This window comes from Sturnira hondurensis, unplaced genomic scaffold (genome assembly GCF_014824575.4).
Source record: "Sturnira hondurensis isolate 20B ecotype Veracruz unplaced genomic scaffold, ASM1482457v3 Scaffold0001538, whole genome shotgun sequence".
Lineage (NCBI taxonomy): Eukaryota > Metazoa > Chordata > Mammalia > Chiroptera > Phyllostomidae > Sturnira > Sturnira hondurensis.
In genome coordinates, this window is record NW_028074169.1 from 723,525 (window position 1) to 744,482 (window position 20,958).

At 38.3% G+C, this 20,958-nt stretch overlaps 1 long non-coding RNA gene across 1 annotated transcript; it reads right to left on the reverse strand.

Moving 5' to 3' along the window:
• Positions 1-8,710: 8,710 nt before the first annotated feature.
• On the reverse strand, positions 8,711-19,470 carry LOC118975932 (uncharacterized). Its single transcript, XR_005064163.1, has 3 exons — positions 19,455-19,470; positions 18,405-18,413; positions 8,711-8,806 (listed from the first exon to the last, which is right to left on the reverse strand). It is a non-coding gene; the product is annotated as an uncharacterized LOC118975932 (long non-coding RNA).
• Between the last annotated feature and the right edge of the window lie 1,488 nt (positions 19,471-20,958).

A 20,958-nucleotide genomic window follows, 5' to 3' on the forward strand; every position in this document is an offset into this window, starting at 1 on the left:
GCCCATCAGTAAATGACTGGATCAAAGGCTTTGGTACATTTGCACAGTGGAATTCTATGCAGCAGAAAGAAAAAGGAGCTCCTACTCTTTGCCACATCATGGATGGAACTGGAAAGCATTATGCTGAGCGAAATAACCCAGGCAGTGAAAGACAAATACCATATGATCTCACCTTTAACAGGAATCTAAACAACAGAACAGAGAAGCAAGCAAAATATACCCAATGACATACAAATACGGAACAGGCTGACAGTGTTCAGAGGTGGGAATATCATAGGGGAAAAGGGGCTGGACTCACATGAACAAGTATAAAGGACAGATGGACAATTAGTATGGGTGGGGGCAGAAATGGGAGGGAGGTGGGGAGCACTTGATGGGGGGCTGGCAGGGCTGGGAATATAAGGCAGAAAACTGTACTTGAACAAGGATTAAATAAAATAAATAAACTTATAAGTAAAATAACTAATCACTCTCCAAGTTATTCAGACTTTCTAAACACACTTTCAGCTCTCCTCTTTTCTCCTCTTCTTTCCTGTCTTCCCTCAGCTTGTGTGTTTAGCAACTGCTCAGATAAACCATTATCGTACCCACAGTTACAATCAGTCTCTGTCTTTGTTCATTTGGATGAACAAATTAACATATCATTGTATCTGTTCTTTGAGTTAAGTAGACTTTTGTAAACAAAGATACTAATTTGTAATTCTAATGAACTTCATGGTGTTTTCTCAGTGGAAATCTCCCCTTTTCTTTGTCCCTTGTTAAACCTCCCATGACCATTTAAAGAATCCAGTAAATTAACATGGCAATAACAAATCCTCCAATCCATCCAGCTTGTTACATCCACCCAACAGAGGACTTCAACATATCCTCTCCATTTTTCCAAAATTGGAAAAACAATTGAGCACCAGCCTGCACCAGAGTAGCATCCTCTGACAACCCCTTTTGTTCAGACTCCAACAGTAACAGGAAGGAAAGGTTATGTTCATTTTGTCAAAACATTATATAGCCCTGCTGACTAATATCATCCTTCTGCTTAAAAAAATAATAGTGCTATTTTAGTCAAGGTAATTCTTCCCCTGTTAAATAATTAGCTATTTAATATTCCTTTGGCCTTGGCAAATCTAAAAAGAAGAGAACTCAACAAAACCACATGATTAGAAAAGGGAGAAGATAGTCAAATTCTTAAATCAGATCTCCTTACCTAAAAGGCAAAGATGAGTATTGAGGATTCAAAATTTAAAAGAGATCTCCCATTTTGAGCTAAATTGATTGCACACTAACTTCCATTTAAGAAGCTTGTAGGAGGTAAATCAAGTTTCTATTTGGCACCTAATGAATACCCTGTTCAACTTACCCCATGTAGACCTACTGATGAATTTGTGTCCTTTTCATTTCTCTCCAGCCCCTACAGTCTAGGTTTCCACATTTGTCATCTGCTTCTTCCTTTCTCTGTCAAATAAAATGACACAGCAGAAGAAAGAATTGTTGTTTATGAAGTTTCTACTGTGAGTGTAAGGTAAAGATCCAGTCTTTACTCAGGTGTTGTTGGAGGTAGATTTGTGTCACAAGAGAGGCCCCTTAGAAGCAACCATAGTTCAAGCAAAAGTGTGTTTCTAATATATTATATTGAATAATGAAAATAAAACTTGTAAAACAAGTTGATGTTAGACAAAATTCAGGTTTCTTTATTACCATACTTCACTTCATAAAATGAGCAAATAATAAATGAAGTGTGAGTGGGGATGTGAGAATCAAATATTTCAAAAAAAATACCATGAATGCTTAGCATGAAGCCTTTCACCTTATGTTGGACCCCTGTTCTAGGGGAAGAAGCTTGCAAGGGAGATGGGTGATAATACTCCAAACCATCACTCATTTTTCTGGGAACCTCTTTTAATCCACTTATATTCAAGACATTCTTTTTTAAAGATTTTACTTATTAATTTTTAGAGAGAGGAAGGGAGGCACAAAGAGAAGAAAAGAAACATCAATGTGTCGTTGCTTCTCATGCTCCCCCTACCAGACACTTGGCCGGCAACCCAGGCATGTTCCCTAGACTAGGAATTGAATTGGGGACCCTTTGGTTCGCAGGTGGGTACTCAATCCACTGAGCCACACCAGCCAGGGCTATTCAAGGCATTCTTCTCTGTCGACTTCCCTGTTGTCAGTCTTAGCAGATTTCTTTCCTACCAGCATTGTGGATCTAGCTCTGACAGAGCCGGTGGAGTGCTGCTCTTTGGTCAGCCCCCAACATCTGGTTCATTACCTCCTGAGGTCCTGCAGCTTCTTCCAAACTAACACTTTCACTTTTGCAGTGATTTTCATTTTTAATTCATCTGTAATTAACAACTATCAACAGAGAAATCATGTCAAAAATATCAGTGGATTAGTAGGAAGAGATATGACAGTTAAGCAGAAAAATGACTAAATGAACATTAATTTCCCAAGTGGCTGTAAGTTATGGAGGTATATTTTTATGTCACAGTACTTCCCTGTGAAACCACAGAACTGTGGGGCATTGGGAAATAGCACACAGGTAGTAATAACCCTTTGAAAATTTTGTTTAGTGGTGGGAACAATTAGCCAGATGCTAATTGTTGCCAGATGCAGACATTTATTCCCACAGTGCAGAGATAAAACAGACTGAGATTGAACGGACTTATACAAGTGGGCCCTGCTCACTACTACTACGTGGCCATAGCTCACAATTAGTTCCTTCCACCTCTGCACTGTCTTATGCTACATCCTCCTTACCTTGCTTAAACATTTCACTGAACACTCAGCCTCATAGACCTCACCCAGCTTCCTCAGTTGGCCTCCATTCCCCAACATATTTCATCTCAACATGACTGAAGACCTCCCGAGGGAGTGTCTTCATCTGAATACCCCAAAATCACTCAAAATCACGAATGTCTCAAATGATAATAAAAATCTCCTACTTAAAATGAACCCCAGACCCTGGTCCTATCATGTCTCCTATGTATAATCAAATGGCAACAACATTCACCCAATGGCTGATCCAGGAGCCTGAAAGTCTCCTTTTCCTCCCCCATCCCCGCCAAGCCCATGTAGAATCTTGCAGTTTTAGCTTTATGTGTCCTCTCTAATCCATTATTTCCCCTCCCAGGCAGCATCATCTCTCCTCTGGATAATGATAGTTATCACATATAGTCAGAATTCTTTTAGTCTTACATATTCTTGAAACTACAGCCAAAGTGATACACTAAGATGAAAATCCAATAACATTGAAACCACCATTCCATAAAATATAAACCAAACTCTTAGACAAAGTATAAAGATCTTGCACTTTCTGCTGTAGTCCAACATTTCAGGGCCCTGCTCTCACTGGCCCCCTTACCACACCCAGCTCTGTATTCTGAAATAGACACCCTTTTCTCACCAACTTGCTATTGCCAGTTGATGTTGTCCAGGTCCCCAGTGAAAGACATGGAGTTAAAGTCGGGTTTATTAACTGCTACAGCTAAGGAGACCTCAGACCATAGAGAGCTTTAAACATCTCAGTAATAGGGTGCTTAGAGGACCTTGTGATGGAGTTCTGACTGGTGTTAGGTGACTGGGAGGAGTCAAAGAAGGAAGGGGTCTGAATTATATGCTGTCAGAAAGTGAGGTTACTCTATGATTGGATATCAAATGATTGTTGTGTAAGGATGAGAAGAACAGAGCAGGAATCAAGCTATTATTAATAAAGAAACAGCAACCACTCTTGGTGGAGTAGAGGAGGAAATGTGTGGTCAGATCTGTGCTTTGCATAATGTTCCTATTTTTGTCTGTGCTAAGGCACATGATAGAAGGATCTTAATTTTGCTCACTCCATTCTGGATATAATAAACTTCTGGAAAGAATAAACAACCTTTCCTGATGCTGGATCCTATGAAATGGTTTAGACACACACTGCCATGGTTGTTAGCACCGGATCACCCACCAGCTGGTAGCTCTCCAGAACTTTTCCCTTTGATTTTTAGCTTCTTCTTTGTTACTGGTACCTGGGAATTTTTCTTATTTCTGTACAAGTTTATCACTGCATGAAGAGAATGCAGTGATACGGCCTCTTTAATTTTACTGAGCATTCTTTGCTATTATATAGTGCTAGAGTATCTCAGGATATTTAGTCTAACATATGTTCAGAAATAAACTGACTAGTCTGACTTTCAGTACCTCCCCCTCATGTGTCATCACTCAGTGCTGTAGCTTCCAATAGATAATTTGAGAGTCATATTCTGCAAGCCTAAGAGCAAGTGTTCCACTCAAACTTCACCCATGGCCAATTCTCTCTCTCTCTTTCTCTCTTTCTTTCTTTCTTTCTTTCTTTCTTTCTTTCTTTCTTTCTTTCTTTCTTTCTTTCTTTCCTTCCTTCCTTCCTTGCTTCCCTTTCTTTCTTTCTTTTTCAAGTTTTCACATTGCTACAACAGCTCTTCTAGATCAAAGTAACTGTCAGTATATTATTTTCTACTCCAGTGGTTTTGTTTTGCTATTAATGTTCTGACTTCTCCAGTTAAGTTAGAAATTTATAATAATTTACTTGACATATTGCAAGGTTATAAACATTGCCACTTTATCCCATTCTTGTTTACTTGTTGATTTCCAGTGCATATAATTATCTTCTGGCCTACTCTGCCCCTCTTACCAGTCTGGATTAATGATTCCTTGTTGTTGGACTTCAGGTTTCTAAAGTCAATGTGATGCATGGAAGGTGAAGAATACACTAGAAATAAATTGATGATCCTGAGACACGGATTGTTGTAATTGCCTCCCTCCACCTCCCACAGCCACACACCCCTTTTATTCACAGAGAGGAAGGAAGACGGCAACAGAGTAGGATGGAGCGCATTCCATTTTCCACACACATGGCAGAAAATCTGGGCAGATATAAGGAAGAACAGTGCAAACAGCCAACAGTTCCCCAGCACTTATGAAAATATGAGACCAGAGATTGTGATGGAAACTGAAGGAATAGACAGTAAGGAGACAGCTGCAGGAATCTTAATCTGACTGCCTGCAACCTCACTGCCTTCTAGATCCAGCTCAAAAGCCTTCCCTCCCCAACAAGAAATTTATCTTTTGTCCATCCTTTAATTTTTAAATAAATAAACATTTTATTTATTTATCTTAGGAGGGAAGGGAAGGAGAGAAAAAGAGAGAGAGAGAGAGAGAGAGAGAGAAAGGGAGAGACAGAGAGAGATATCTATGTATGGTTGCCTCTCATACGCCCCCTGCCCGGAACCAGGAACCGAATACTGGCCTGCAACTCAGGCATGTGCCCTGACTGGGAATCGAACCATGATAGTGTGGTTCATGCTCAATCCACCGAGCCCGTGCTCAATCCACTGAGCTACACCAGCCAGGTCTGTCCATCCCTTCTTAAAAGTGGCAAGGTGGGTTGAAGACTACAGTTAACACTATATATAGCCTAAAATCTTCTATATCTTCTCTACTAGCTATGACTGTAAATATCAAAAAATCCTCTCTGGCTGTCATAACCCATTCCGCCCCCTCCTCCAACTGATCACACACACAAACAAAAAAGTAGTAGGTGGAAGCGGAGAACATCAGGATACTTGAAGGAGACTGCACCACTGAGTTTCACAGGTATTCTACCACAGAAGTTCACACCATAAACCCAGGGAATCAGAACTGATCAGTTTAAGAAGCAGAGGCTAAGAAGAAGACACTCACAAACAATGGGAAGATAAAGAAATAATACCCAAATGAAAGAAAAGGAGGAAGTCTCAGAAAGAATGTTAGATGAAATAGAGGCAAGTCAACTATCACATATTGAATTAAAAGCACTGGTTATCAGGAAATTCAAAGAGCTCAAAATAAGCTACCAGAAACTACAGGGGAACTACAATGAACTCACTGCAAACTATATCAACATGTAAGAAATAGAAACCATGAGCAAGAGACAAGAGAAAAGGAAGAATACAATTTCTGAACTGAAGAAAACAGTAGAAGGAATCAAAAGCAGGATAGATGAAGCAGAAGATCAAATCAGCTAGTTGGAAGACAAATGAGAAAAAACTCCCAAAAAGAGCAAGAAAAGGAAAAGAAGCTCAGAAAGAATGAGGAAGGATTAAGAGAAATGCAAGACAATGCGAAACATAATGATATACGAATAACAGGGATACCAGGAGAATAAGAAGAACAAGAGATAGAAAACCTATTTGAAAACTTAATGAGGGAAAACTTTCCTAATTTGAACAGGGAAAAAGTCACATGAATACAGGAATCACAGAGAGTCCCAATCAAGAGGAACCCAAAGAGTCCCACTTCAAGACACATCATCATTAAAATGGCAAAATTCCAAGACAAAGAGAGAATCCTAAAGGTGGCAAGGGAGAAAAAGGAAGTAACATAAAAGGGAGCCCCAATAAGGTTAGCTACTGACTTCTCAATGTAAACACTCTAAGAAAGAAGATAATGGCAAGAAATGTTCCAAGTACTAAGACCCAGAGGCATGCAATTAAGGCTATTTTACCCAGAAAGGCTCCCAGTCAAGATAGAAGGCCAAATAAAGAGCTTCAAAGACAAAAGAAGTCTAAAATAATATGACTCCAGCAAACCAGCTCTGTAAGAGTTGCTAAAAGGACTGCTTTTAGGAAAGGAAAAAGAGAGAGAGAGAGAGAGGAATACACGTACAAAAATTGCAATGAATAAGTATCTATCAGTAATAACCTTAAACATAAATGGATTAAATGCTTCAATCCAAAGACATAGAATACCTGAATGGATAAGAAAGCATGACCCACACATATTCTGCCTAGAAGAGACCCATCTCAGGACAAAAGACCTACACAAATTAAAAGTTAATGGCTAGAAACAAATTTTCCAAGCAAACAGACAAGAAAAGGAAGCTGGGGTAGCAATTCTAATATCAGACAAAATAGATTTAAATAAAAGAGCCATAAAGAGAAACCAAGAAGATCACTTCATAATACTCAAGGGAATAATGCACTAAAAAGACATTAACATACTAAATATATATGCACCCAAAATAGCAGTACCAAAATATATAAAGAAAATCGTAGAGGATTTCAAGAAAGATATTGACAATATACCATTATAGTAGGGGATTTTAACACCACTCTCAGAAATGGACAGAATTTCCATACAAAATATCAACAAAGATATCCTGGGATTAAACAACACTCTAGATGAAATGGACTTAACTGATATATATATATATAGAGTTCCCAAAGTAGCTAAATATACATTCTTTTCAAATGCACATGGAACATTTTCAAAGATAGACCTCATGATAGGACATAAAAGGAGCCTCACAAATTCAAGAAAATTGAAATCATACCAAGCATTTTCTCTGACCACAAGGGACTGAAACTGGAAATCAAGTCCAAAGGAAAAAAAACGAAAACACCCAAAATCATGGAGATTGAATAGCATGCTATTAAACAACGAATGGGTCAAGCATGAAATTAGAGAAGAAATCAAAAAGTATCTAGAAACAAATGAAAACGAACTCATGACAACCTAAAACTTATGGTACAGAGCTAATACAGTCCTGAGAGGGAAGGCTATACCAATACAGGCGTATTTTAAAAAGATAGAAACATTTCAAAGAGACAACCTAACCCTACACCTACAAGAACTGGAGGAACAACATCAAAGACAGCCCAGAGCAAGTAGAAGGAAGGAAATAACAAAGATCACAGCAGAATTAAATGGCATAGAGACTAAAAGCACTATTGTAAGGTTTAATGAATTCAGGAGCCGGTTTTTTGAAAAAAAATAAACAAAATCAACAAGCCATTAAGTAGGCTCATCAAGAAAAGAAGAGAAAGGACCTAAATAAACACAATCAGAAAGGAGACAGGAAATATTACAACTGATACCACATAAATAAAAGGAATTGTAAGAAATTATTATGAAGAGCTGTATGCCAAGAAACTTGAAAACCTACGTAAAATTATTTTTTTTCTAGAAAAATATAATCTTCCAAAACTCAACCAAGAATTGGAAAGCCTGAACAGACCAATAACAGCAAATGAAATTGAAGCAGTAATCAAAAAACTCCCATCACACAAAAGCCCTGGACCAAATGGTTTCACAGGAGAATTCTAAAAAGCACTTAAGGAAAAGCTAGCCTTTATTCTCCGCAGGCTATTCCAAAAAATATAAAATGATGAAAGACTCCCAAACTCTTTCTATGAAGCCAGCATCATCCTAATTCCAAAACCAGATAAAGATACAACAAAGAAAGAAAACATCAGGGCAATATCGCTGGTGAACATAGACACTAAAATTCTCAACAAAATATTGGGGAATAGCATCAAACAATACATTAAAAAGTTCATACACCATGACCAAGCGGGATTCATCCCAGGGATGCAAGGATGGTTCAATATTTGCAAATCGGAAAATGCAATACATCACATAAATAAAAGCAAAGACAAAAACCACATGATCATATCAATAGATGTGGGAAAAGCTTTTGGTAAGGTACAACACCCATTTGTGATAACGGCACTCAGCAAAGTGGGAATATAGGGAGCATTTCTCAATATAATAAAGGCCAGGCATGACAAACCTACAGCCAACATCATACTCAATGGGCAAAAAGAAAATTCTTTCCACTAAGATCAGGAACAAGACACAAGGTTGTCCACTTTCACCATTTTTATACAATACAGTATTGGGAGTTTTTACCACAGCAATCAGACAAGAAAAGGAAATAAAAGGCATCCAAACCAGAAAGGAGGAAACAAAACTGACATTGTTTGCAGATGATATGATATTGTACATGGAAAAATCTATAGACTCTACTCAAAACCTGCTCAGCCTAATAAACAAATTTTGCAAAAGGGCAAGTTGCAAAGTCAATATCTAGAAATCAAAGACATTTTTGTATACTAACAATCAAACAGCAAAAATAGAAATCAAGAAAAAAATCTCATTTGATATATCAAAAACAAAAAAAATCTGGAAATAAACCTTACTAAGGAGGTAAAAGACCTGTATACAGAAAACTACACAACACTGAAGAAAGAAATCAAGGAAGACATAAACAAATGGAAACATATACCGTGTTCATGGATTGGAAGAATTAACATCATCAAAATGTCCATACTACCCAAAGCAATTTACAGATTCAGTGCAATACCTATTAAAGTACCAATGGCATATTTCACAGACATAGAACAAACACTTCAAACATTTATATGGAGCCATAAACGACCCTGAATAGCAGCTGCAATTTTGAGAAAGAAGGATAAAGTTGTAGAGATCACAATACCTGACACCAAACTGTATTACAAGGCCACTCTGATCAAAACAGCCTGGTACTGGCATAAAAAGAGGCACGTGGATCAGTGGAATAAAACAGAAAGCCCAGAAATAAACCCAAATCTCTATGGGCAACTAATATTCAACAGAGGGGGCAGTAATAATCAATAGAATAAAAATAGCCTCCTCAACAAATGTGTTGGGAGAACTGGGCAGCTATGTGCAAAAAAATGAAACTCGAGCACCAACTTACACCATACACCAAAATAAATTCAAGGTGAATAAAAGGCTTAAATATAAGCTGTGACGCCATTAAAGTCCTTGAGGAGAACATTGACAGGAAAATCTCACATACTTCATTCAGCAACATTTTTACTGATATGTCCCCTAGAGCAAGGGACATAGAGAAAAGAATAAACAAATGGGGTCTCTTCAAAACAAAAAGCTTCTGGATGGCTAAAGAAAACAGTATTAAGATAAAAAAGACAACCAACTGTATGGGAAAACATATTTGCCAATGATACCTCAGACAAAGATTTAATCTCCAAAATATACAAAGAATTTACATGACTCCACTCTAAGAAGACAAGCAACCTAATTGAAAAGTGGGCAAAGGACTTGAACAGACACTTCTCCAAGGAGCACATACAGAGGGTCCAGAGACACATGAAAAGATGTTCAATATTGCTAGCTATCAGAGAAATGCAAATTAAAACCATAGTGAGATACCACTTTACACAAGTCAAAATGACCATCATAAACAAAGCAACAAACAACAAATATTGTAGAGGTTGTGGGGAAAAGGGGAACCTAGTTCGCTGTTGGTGGGATTGCAGACTGTTCCAATCATTATGGAAAACACTATGGAATTTTCTCAGAAAACTAAAAATGAACATGCCTTGACCCAGCAATTCCACTGTTAGGAATGGTACCCTGAAACACCAATCCAAAAGAACCTATGCACAACAATGTTCATAGCAGCACAATTTACAATGGCCAAGAGTTCAAAGCAACCTAGGTGCCCATCAGTAAATGAATGGATCAAAAAAAACTATGGTTCATTTACACAATGGAATTCTATGCAGCACAAAGGAAGAAGGAGCTCCTACCCTTTGCAACAGGTTGGATGGAACTGGAAACATTATGCTGAGTGAAATAAGCCAGGCAGTGAAAGACAAATACCATATGATCTCACCTTTAACAGGATCCTAAACAACGAACCGAACAATCAAGCAAAATATAACCAAAGACACTGAAATACAGAGCAGGCTGACTGTGAGTAGAGGGGAGAGGGGACAGAATTTCAGAAAAAAAAGTGGAAGGATTCACAGGAACAAGTGTAAAGGCACATGGACAAAAACTAAGGTTGGGGGGGGGGATGGGAGGGTGGTGCGGAGCAGTGGTTTGGGGATAGGCTGGAATGGGAGTAAAGGACAGAAAACTGTACTTGAACCGTAATTAAATAAAAAATAAAATATAATATATTCTTCTTAAGTAGCAATAAAATATAAAACTGGTAGTTAATGTCAAAAATAATGAAACACACCAATAAATAGTATTGGAAAACAATGTCATATTTAAAAGAATATATATACTCATTACTGAGTGAGGAGAACTTTTTGAGAAAAAGTGTATTATTTTAGAGAATTACAACATCAGAATTTCAAAGAGATTAAGAAGAAACTGCAGAAGTGGGGAGAGAAACAAACTAAAGGTTAATTGTGGCATTCTGGCATTGCACTTTTAAAAATCTCTATGCATTTGTTTTCTTCACAAATAGGTAGCTAAGGGAAATAGACAAGTCAAAGGAAGCAGAGGGACTGAAGAGTGATTTGTCGGGGGGGGGGAAGACCCTATAATTCAGTCAAAATACTCATTTAAAAGGAATACATTTTCTCCAGACTTTTTTTATCAGTTATCTAAGCAAATAACTGATAACCTTCTTGTAAATGTTCCTCTAATTCATAAAATGTTTGCCTGGTTCAAAAATCCACTCTTCACCTTTACTTTGGGCATGAGGTGAACATCTGTGGTTGAGAAGTTCCCAGCACTGTGTTTGGAGGTTGAGCATGTAGGCGAAAGGTAGGAACCAGGTAATTGTATGTTTAATGTAAGGCCTGTAGAGATACAGCCCCAGCTTTTATGCCATTAGTAACTTTAATAATTGCAATTTCAGCCCAAATTGTAAAGCATCGTATCGCCAAAGGAGAAAAAGTATTCAGGGACACAAAAAGCACCTTTGGAAAGCTCTCTGATAGAAAACCTGAGGGCTTAGTGTCAATGGTGGGCACGAAACCCACTCTGAAGTCCTAACACAACCCATACTGAGCTGGGTCGGCACCTGGCACATATGCTCTCATACATTACTCATAGTACTGAGCAGACCATCATCATCCCCATTTCACAGAGGAATACATTAAAAGTGGATTTGTTGAGTAACTCTACCATAGTTACGTGGCTGACAAATGGCAGATCTAGGACATCAAAGTCTATTACAGCACTACCATGCTACTTGCCTGTCCTTCTGGCCTTTCATTCCTCTGGTCCACATGAGACCTGGCTAAGGCACTAATCCCTTGTCCTGTTCCATGGAATGGTTCATAGCTCTGCCTAAACTGCTTTGTATACCTGGTGTCTTCCTGCTTCAGAATCAGTCTTTTCTAGAGATGTAAACTCATATTCACTCATGGTACAGAATTTACTGACTCTCAGGCCAAGGTGGAACAAGGCCAAGGCAAGGAATGTTGTTACTGGTCACATTCTGGGATGAATGGTCAGGGACACGTGGCTACTTGGATTCTGGCCTTTCCTTTGCAGAATCCAAAGAAGCTGGTGCTGGGTTCATGGTCCTCTTGATTTCCCACAAAAATTTAGTAGCATCAGTTCCTTTTTCCATTTCATTATCTTTATTATTGCCAGAATTCACTTTCCAGAGAAACAAAACTAAAACCAAACAAAACAAAAAGCAACACTAAATCTCCCATGATGCTCGCTACTTACAGACCACCAGCCATCCATAATACTAAGCACTCAGGTAACACTTACTGAGTGAGGGATAATACTCAGAACACACCTATTGGGTAGGTGCTACTATAACCACCATTTTACATATGAGGAAACTGAGGCTCAGAAATGCTCCATAATTTGGCCATACACATTCAGCTGGGCTGCAGCATAAAAAATATGTCATGAGATTTTAGAGCTACATTCCCAGCTAATACGTATCCCACACTGATATATCTTCAAGAACCCAACCCCTATAGAACACAACCCCACTTGCCTCCAAGCTGTCACTGCCACCCTAGACAGCCCCAAACTCCTTCAGTTACCAGAAAACCAGGCTCTTTAGCAATTTTCCTTTTTTTCCTCACAAAATGATTCCATAGTTAAAACATTGCCCTCCCTTTCCTGACCTTGGCAATCTGACGTCTTCCTAGGAAGTGATCTTCAATCATCTCATAACTATGAGACTTAATCCTCTCAGGTCAGGACCACAATATGCATATGAATCACCAGGAAACTTGTATGTATGTATGTATGTATGTATATATGTATGTATGTATGTATTTAATTGTTGTTCAAGTAGTTTTCTGTCTTACACTCACATCCCAGCCCACCCCCACCCAATGCTCCCCACCTCCCTCCCATTTCCACCCTTAGTTTTTGTCCATGTGTCCTTTATACTTGTTCCTGTAAATTCTTTCCCTTTTTTCCTGAAATTCCCTCCCCTCTCCCCTCTGGTCACTGTCAGCCTGTTCTGTATTTCAGTGTCTTTGGTTATATTTTACTTGCTAGTTTGTTTTGTTGTTTAGGTTCCTGTTAAAGGTAAGATCATCTAAGGCTCTGAACTGGTTTGGGGGAGGGCCTGAGCTTCCACACTTGAACAAAATCTAAGGTGAGGAAGGTGAGGATGGTCCAGGATCACACTTTGAGCACCTAGATGGGTCTGTAACACCTTCTTTTCTCCTCCCTTTGTTGCAGTGCTTGGCCTTCCGCACCCCTGCTGGAAGACATACAATGCAAGTGGCATGTTCATTCTGTTCTTGTACCTGTCACTTATCTCAGTACCTGCATATTAGAAAAGTAAAATAATGTGCTTTAATTGTTTTGTAATTAATTCTAAAGGACATTTCAATAGCAAAAGTTAAACAGCATTTAGACAAAATGTAAATAAAGAGCGTAAGCAACTTGCATTTAAATTAATTTTTAAGAGAACCCAATATATGAGAAGATATGAAAGTTTGTTAAGCTCAACAGATCAAGAGTCAAAATTAAGTAAACTAGCAGGAGACTTTTAGGCAATTAAAGACCTAGCTCTATACATATGCCCATAACTATCTTAGCAACCCCCAAATTAAAGACCTTCTGGTTTATAATTTCCCTTCTTGTTTAACTTAAAGGCCTGTGTACAACCACAAAATGCACTCAGTGTTAAGCAACCAGAACTAATAAGGAAAAACATGAATTGCAACAACTCAAGCTTAACAAGCAGGTTCAGCCCTGACTAGCACAGCTCCGATGGTTGAGCATGATCCAGGAAAGCAAAAAGTCACTGGTTTGATTCCTGGTCAGAGCACATGCCTAGGTTGCAGGCCTGATCCTTGGCTAAGGCATGTGCGAGAGGCAAAAGATCCATGCTTCTCTCTCATGCAGACATTTCTCTCCCTCTCTTTCTTCCTTCCACTCTCACTAAAAATATATAAAATCATGTAAAAAAACAACAACAACAGTATTTTACCCATCAGAAAAATTACCCATCGGCTTGCCTTTGAGGTTCCCCAAAACATACAGTATTGGAAAGACAGTAGGGCGAGAATTGAGCTATCTGTGAGGAAGGGGAAGGCATGGGAGAATGTGACTGTGTTAACTCCGCAATTTGAAATGCTGTGGAGTGTAGCAAGTGCTGAGGCTGGATGTTTAAACGCATATAGCATGGGCAATGCCCTGTGTAACTATGGTGTGATGGGAACTCTGGAAGTGAAGGCCTTGTGGGAACAGAAAGAGGCTAAGAGAGCAGAAGGACTTTCCTAAACATATCAGTAGGACAAAGCTACTTTGGAAACTCTTAAACACAGACTTCTGTTCACAGAACTACTTTTATCATTTTGGATAGGGATATGATTCTCCTTTGAGGAGCCATGCATTTTTATCCCTATGTAGTAAGCAGTAAGCACCTTGTGTTACTCTGCTATTCACAAATCTTTAGCTTCATGGAATCCAAGAATGTTAATTTAATGCAGGAGCACCAAACTGGGGAGTTGTACTTGCATTTGTGATATTTGAAAAACAACACCCTTGGACCTGTAGATGTGGACATGCCACTCATTACTCATGTTACAGAGCAGTGCACCAATGGCAGCAAATTTGTACAGGAAAGACCACACCCCTGCCTTTAGACTTGGTCTCTTTATAAGGTTAGGGAGTGAATAGTGTGTGAAAATTCTACACTTGTGTTATAAACACAGAAGCCATGAGACATAGGGACTTTGAGAAGGCTGGGATATACAGATACAGATTATTTTCCTCATTGATTATGGCTGCTGGCCAGGCAGCCACCTGTTCTCTGAGGTTGTGGAGGAGCCATGTCCTGAGTTACCCCACTATTAGAAGTAGAAAAGACCCCAAATCGCAATTTGTTCTTTAAATGAGAAAGCAATGAAGACAACTATACTTAAACAACAATAAAAAAACAAATAAAAAATATAGAAAGCAAATCATCAGGAGGATGAAGCCCTGTCCCCAAGGTCATGCTGTTAGTTAAGGACAAAATGAAAAGATGAACCTAAATGTATAAACTAATCCCCATTATTTCCATATTATCATGAGAAACTAAGCATAGAGTTAATTGATTATTAATGGTAAAAAAAGAATTTGAGATTCAAAGTATCTGTAAACTACCACTTTGCCTGCTGCCAATAGCCCATTCTTTCCTTTTCTCCCTCTTTTCTCGTCCTCGCAGAATTTTGAGGCTGATGGGTTTCTAATTATACCTACTATTTTGTGCGTGAGACATCCTGAAGGTCATGGGGGAGCACTAGGGAATAGTACTAGAAGACTGACCTCAGAATCAGAAACCAACATTAGATCCCCTTGTCCTCTTAGTATAGTTGAAAAAAGATAACAAAGTGTGAAAAAGTGTTCTCACGCAAACAGTCCTACTCCTTTGCTAGAGGCTCTTCCTCTTTACAGTGTCCTACAGAATGGTGCCATTTCCCCTCAGGTGGCCTAATAAGATCCTACTAACCTGAGACACAGACATCACACAAGGAAGCTGCTCATTAGGTGTCACTAAAGTTAAACAAACAAACCTCCCACAAAGTAGAGTAACTGTCTTAGGAAACTGAAACCTGGTTTTCCTGGCTGCATGCAGAAATCTATTAGAGAAAATGTGCTAAATTCAGTTACAATTGTGTATCACATTGCTACTCTGCTTTGTTAGGAGAAGATAAACTTAAGGTAAATAATGGCTTGCAAGAAGTTCAAAGAGGTGTGCATATGTGCATGTGTGGGGGGCATGCTGGTATTGGGAAGCAAGTGTGCATGTGGAGTGAAGGGGGTTGAGTGGGGGTTGTCGTGTGGGTGCCTGTGGTTGAGTGCAGATGGTAGATGAATATGTATAAGTTTTTCCTTTCCCAAAACCCTACCTGTAGCAAGCCTCAACTGAATCAGCACCTTGAGTTCACTAAACAGAAAGAGTGGTGATGGCTGTTTCCTCATTACATCTAACTCCTCTCCCTACCTTCAAACATGACATGAATCAATGGGGCCCATTGCAGTACAATAAACCTTCCTTGCTTTCTTCAAGTAAAAAAGCCAAATGTCTCCAGAAATGAACACTTCTTAATTCAGCTTGAACTTACAGATGAAATATTTGAGGGAAAGTCTTGTAGTGTTATCAGTGATAGTAAGTGTCTATTAGGTACATGTTACATGCCACTATTACACTTAATTGTCACCTCTGTTTTTTTACAGCACTCCTACACATGGGACCAAACCATTCCATTATCCACGTGGGGAGACTAAGACTTAGGCTGGTGAGAAGTCATGTTGATATATATACTGAAGTGTGCTTGATTACAAAATCTGGGTTTCAGAACCACTGGCATCATGAATATCTTGGCAGACCTGAGATCAATTATGGATTTTGCACTGTCAATCTCCTCCTTGAAAAATTATCTCAGGAATGTGTCAGAAACATCTCTGAGCTCCAGGACTCATGCTAGTAAAAATAGTTATCCAGGAGCCAGCTCTGAGGGTCTCCACTTTTGGTGCATAATAGAATCATCTATGAGGTTTTAAACTCATGAACTCCAGGCATTCCTGACTGGACAACCTGGGCGTGTTGGGCTGAAAAACTGCACAGGTGACCCATTATATAGGAAAGGCTGAGAATGGCTGACAGTGTCATTGGTCTCAAAGTTGAATGAGCATGAGAATCACCCAATGGACATACTAAGCCCAGGTGGCTGGACACCAACACTGGAGTCTCTGAGTGCCCCTGGGCTGAGGCCTGAGAATCTGAACAGCTAACAAGTACCAGATGATGCTACTGGTCTATGGAGCACTACAGTTTTGTGATAAATAAAATTACAAAGGCAAGTGAAATACAAGTGCAGGGTCTGGAGGAAGTGGGTTCGGTTGCAAGATGTAAAGGCACTTTCCCTGCACAAACATAACCATATTGTTTGCTCCAAGATGAACAAGGTCCAGCCCTGAAAACCATATTTTTATTCCATGTTAAAAAGAAAATTTTAAGTCATTGAGAAATTCAGAAGACCTCATAAATATTTTAGGTTGTGGAATATTTGTGCTCATAAGGACAATGTTTCTGAGTGACCTTGTTTAATCAATGTCACTACAGGTTCAGAGAAATAAAAATGACTTAAAGAGAAACAGCTAGCACTGTAGAGCCAGAACTAGAATCTATCCCTCCAGGTTTTCAGTTCTTTAAGAAAAAGGAGGTTAATTTTTGTCTTCCATTTTGCTTATGTCACATTTATTGATTTACAAATATTGTATCATCGTTTCACCCTTGGAATAAATCCCACTTGATGATGGTGTACAATCTTTTTAAAGATCTTTTTAAAAATGTGTTGCTGGATCTAGATTGCTAGTATTTTGTTGAAGATTTTAACATCTATGTACATCAGGGATATTGGCCTATAATTTACTTTCTTTACTGTGTCTTTTCCTTTTGGGATTAGGATAACACTGACTTCATGGAAAGAGTTTGAGAGTTTTCCCTCTTCTTGAATTTTTTTGGAACAGTTTGAGAAGGATAGGTGTTACTTTTTCCTTGAATGTTTGATAAAATTTGCCTGTGAAGCCATCTGATCCAGGGCATTTGTGCATAGGTAGTTTTTTGAATACTGCTTCAATTTTGTTTTTATCAGTCTATTGTTATCAGTTGTTAACAGTCTATTCTGCCACGTCCAGTCCCAGCACCAACCATGCTGTCTGACAAAGTCCGAGCATGGGAAGGACGACTTCAAAGAAGCGTGTTCCGGCTTGGCGGACGTGGCATGAATGGATATGTGGTGTTGATCTTAATCTTACTGTCTCTTGGTGTTCTAACCTCTACTTTTCTGATAATTTGGAATCTCCCAGAAATGCTGACCATTCTCAGAGCTGAACAGCAACTAAGTCAGTCTGAGAACAATATCACCTTGGCCTTTCCCCAAAATAACACCTCCTTCCCTGACCTGATTAAGCAGCTGTAGGATATGACGATATCAGCTAGTGGGCCTGGAACACCCAAGGCAGACCCCTTAAGTAAGTTCCGAGGCAAATCCCCTCTAATGAAATAGCCCCTGAATGTCTAAAGTTGTTAGAATAACAGCCCCTCCTTTACCTTGAATAGGGATATATACCTATTAGAATTAGACAGGCAAAGAAATAGGAGAAGCTAGTTAGCTATTAAGCATGTAGAAAACAGTTACTAGGGAGATAGAGTTTATAATATAGAGCTATTTCAAATTGTCTGATTAATAGTTCTCCTGGTCAAAATAACTTTTGTTTAATATAATTGAAACTATGGGAACTTTCGTATTTTTCCTAATTACCTTTATATTGATTTTTTCTGTTTAACTGATTATACTATGTACATGTAAATGTTAATCATTACCAGAAATGAAAATATAAAAAACCTGCTTGTACTTGCAATAAAAGGAACAGTGCTTCACCTGCCTTTGAGCTGTGTAGTTGCCTGTTACCCATTGCCGACGCCTATCCTCACCTCGAGGGACCCCTGGACCCTGCTGCGGCAGGACCGAGGCACTCTTCAGGCTTTCTGTTTCTTCTTGATTCAATTTTGGAAGGTATGTTTCTAGAAATATATCAATTTTTCTCAAGTTGTCTGATTTCTTGGCATATAGTTGTTCACAGTAATTGTTTACAGCCATTTGTATTTCTGTGGTATCAATTGTTATTTCTCCTCTTTCATCTATGATTTTATTAATTTGGGTCCTCTCTTTTTCTACTGATAAGTCTGGTTAACAGTTTGTCAATTTTGTTTATCTTTTCAAAAAAATCATCTCTTGGATTCATTGATCCTTGGATTTTTTTTTAGTCTCTATGTTTAATTCTCCTCTGATCTGAGTTCTTCTTTTTCTGCTTGCTCTGGGATTTTTGTTTGTTGTTGTTGCTCCAGTTCTTTTAGATGTAGGGTTAGGTTGTTTATTTCAGGTTTTTCTATCTTCTTTAGGTAGGCCTGTATTGCTATGAAATTCCCTCTCAGGACTGCCTTCACTGTGTCCCATAGGTTTTGAGTTGTTGTGTGTGATAAATCACATAACCAAAATGAAAGATAAAACCCATGATTATATCAATAGATGCAGAAAAAATATTTAATAAAATCCAGCAACCATTTATGATAAACACACTCAGAAAAGTGGGAATATAGGAAGCATACTCAATGTAATAAAGGCTGTATATAAAAAACTTGCTGCCAGCATCATACTCAGTGGGAAAAAACTAAAAGCATTTCTCTTCTGAAAAGGAGCAAGACAATGGTTTCCACTTTCACTACTTATTCAACATAGAACTAGAGGTTCTGGCCACAACAATCAGATAAAAAGAAGAAATAAAAGACATCCAAATTGGAAAGAAAGAAGTAAAATTGTTATTTTTCACAGATGACATGATAGTGTGCATAGAAAACCCTATAGGCTTCACCAAAAAAAAAACAACTACTAGACCTAATAAGTGAATTTGACAATGTAGTGGGATACAAAGTCAATACTCATAATGGATGACATTTTTGTACATCAACAATGAACTATTAAAAAGAGAAGCTAAGAAAAAGATCCCATTTACTATAGCAGCAACAACAACAAAAACAAAATGCCTAGGAATAAATTTAACCAAGGAGGTAAAAGACCTGTACTCAGAAAATTAAACACCACTGAAGAAGGAAACTGAAGAAGACACAAATAAATGGAAGTACATACCCTGTTCATGGATTTGAAGAATTAACATCATTAAAAGGTCCATACTGCCCCCTCAAATCTATAGATTCAATGCATTTCTTATTAAAATATCAATGGCATATTTCACAGACATAGAAAAATACTCCAAAAATGTATAAGGAAGCAAAACATACCTGAATAGCCACAGCAATCTTGAGGGGGGGGGGAAACAAATTTGGAGGGATCACAGAACCTGACATCAAACTATACTACAAGGCTATTTTTATCAAAATAGTCTGGTAGTGGCATAAAAACAAACACATAGATCAACAGAACAGAATAGAGCCCCCTAATAAATCCATGTCACTATGGTAAATTAATATTTGACAAAGTGGGCACAGCATACAATGGAGGAAAGATAGCCTCTTTTATAAATGGTGTTGGGAGAACTGTACTAATACATGCTAAAAAATGAAACTAGACCACTAACTTACACCATATACTAAAATAAACTCAAAATGGTTAAAAGACTTAGTTATAAGTCATGGTACCATAAAAGTCTCAACACAAAACATAGGCAGTGAAATTTCAGATATCTCATCTAACAATATTTTGTTAGTACATCTCCTAGAGCAGAAAAATAAAGGGAAAAAATAAACACATGGGACTACATCAAATTAAAGATTTTCTGCACAGTTAAAGAAACCATCCTCAAAACCAAAAGGGAACTGGCTGTATGGAAGAATATATTTGCCAGTGATACATTGGACAAGGGTTTAATCTCCAAAATGTATTTAAAAACTCATAACTCAACACCACAAAGACAAACAATCCAATTACAGAAATGAGCAGAAGTCATGAATGGACTCTTCTCTAAAAATGACATATTGATTGCCCACAGACATATGAAAAATGCTCAACATCACTAGCCTTCACAGAGATGCAAAATGAAACTGCAATGAAATATCACTTCACACCTATCAGAATGGATATCACTAATAAATCAACGAGCACCAAGTGCTGGGGAGGATGTGGAGAAAAGGGAACCCTAGTGCACTGTTGGTGGAAATGCAGACTGCTGCAGCCACTGTAAAAAACAGTATGGAATTTCCCCTGAAAAATAAAAATGAAACTGCCTTTTGAACTGCTGTGGGTATCCTAAGAATCCTGAAACACCAATTCAGGAGAATCTATGAATCCCTATGTTTGTAGCAGTGCTATTTACAACAGCTAAGTTTTGGAAATAGCCCACATGCCCATCAATAGATGACTAGATTTAAAAAATGTATTACAT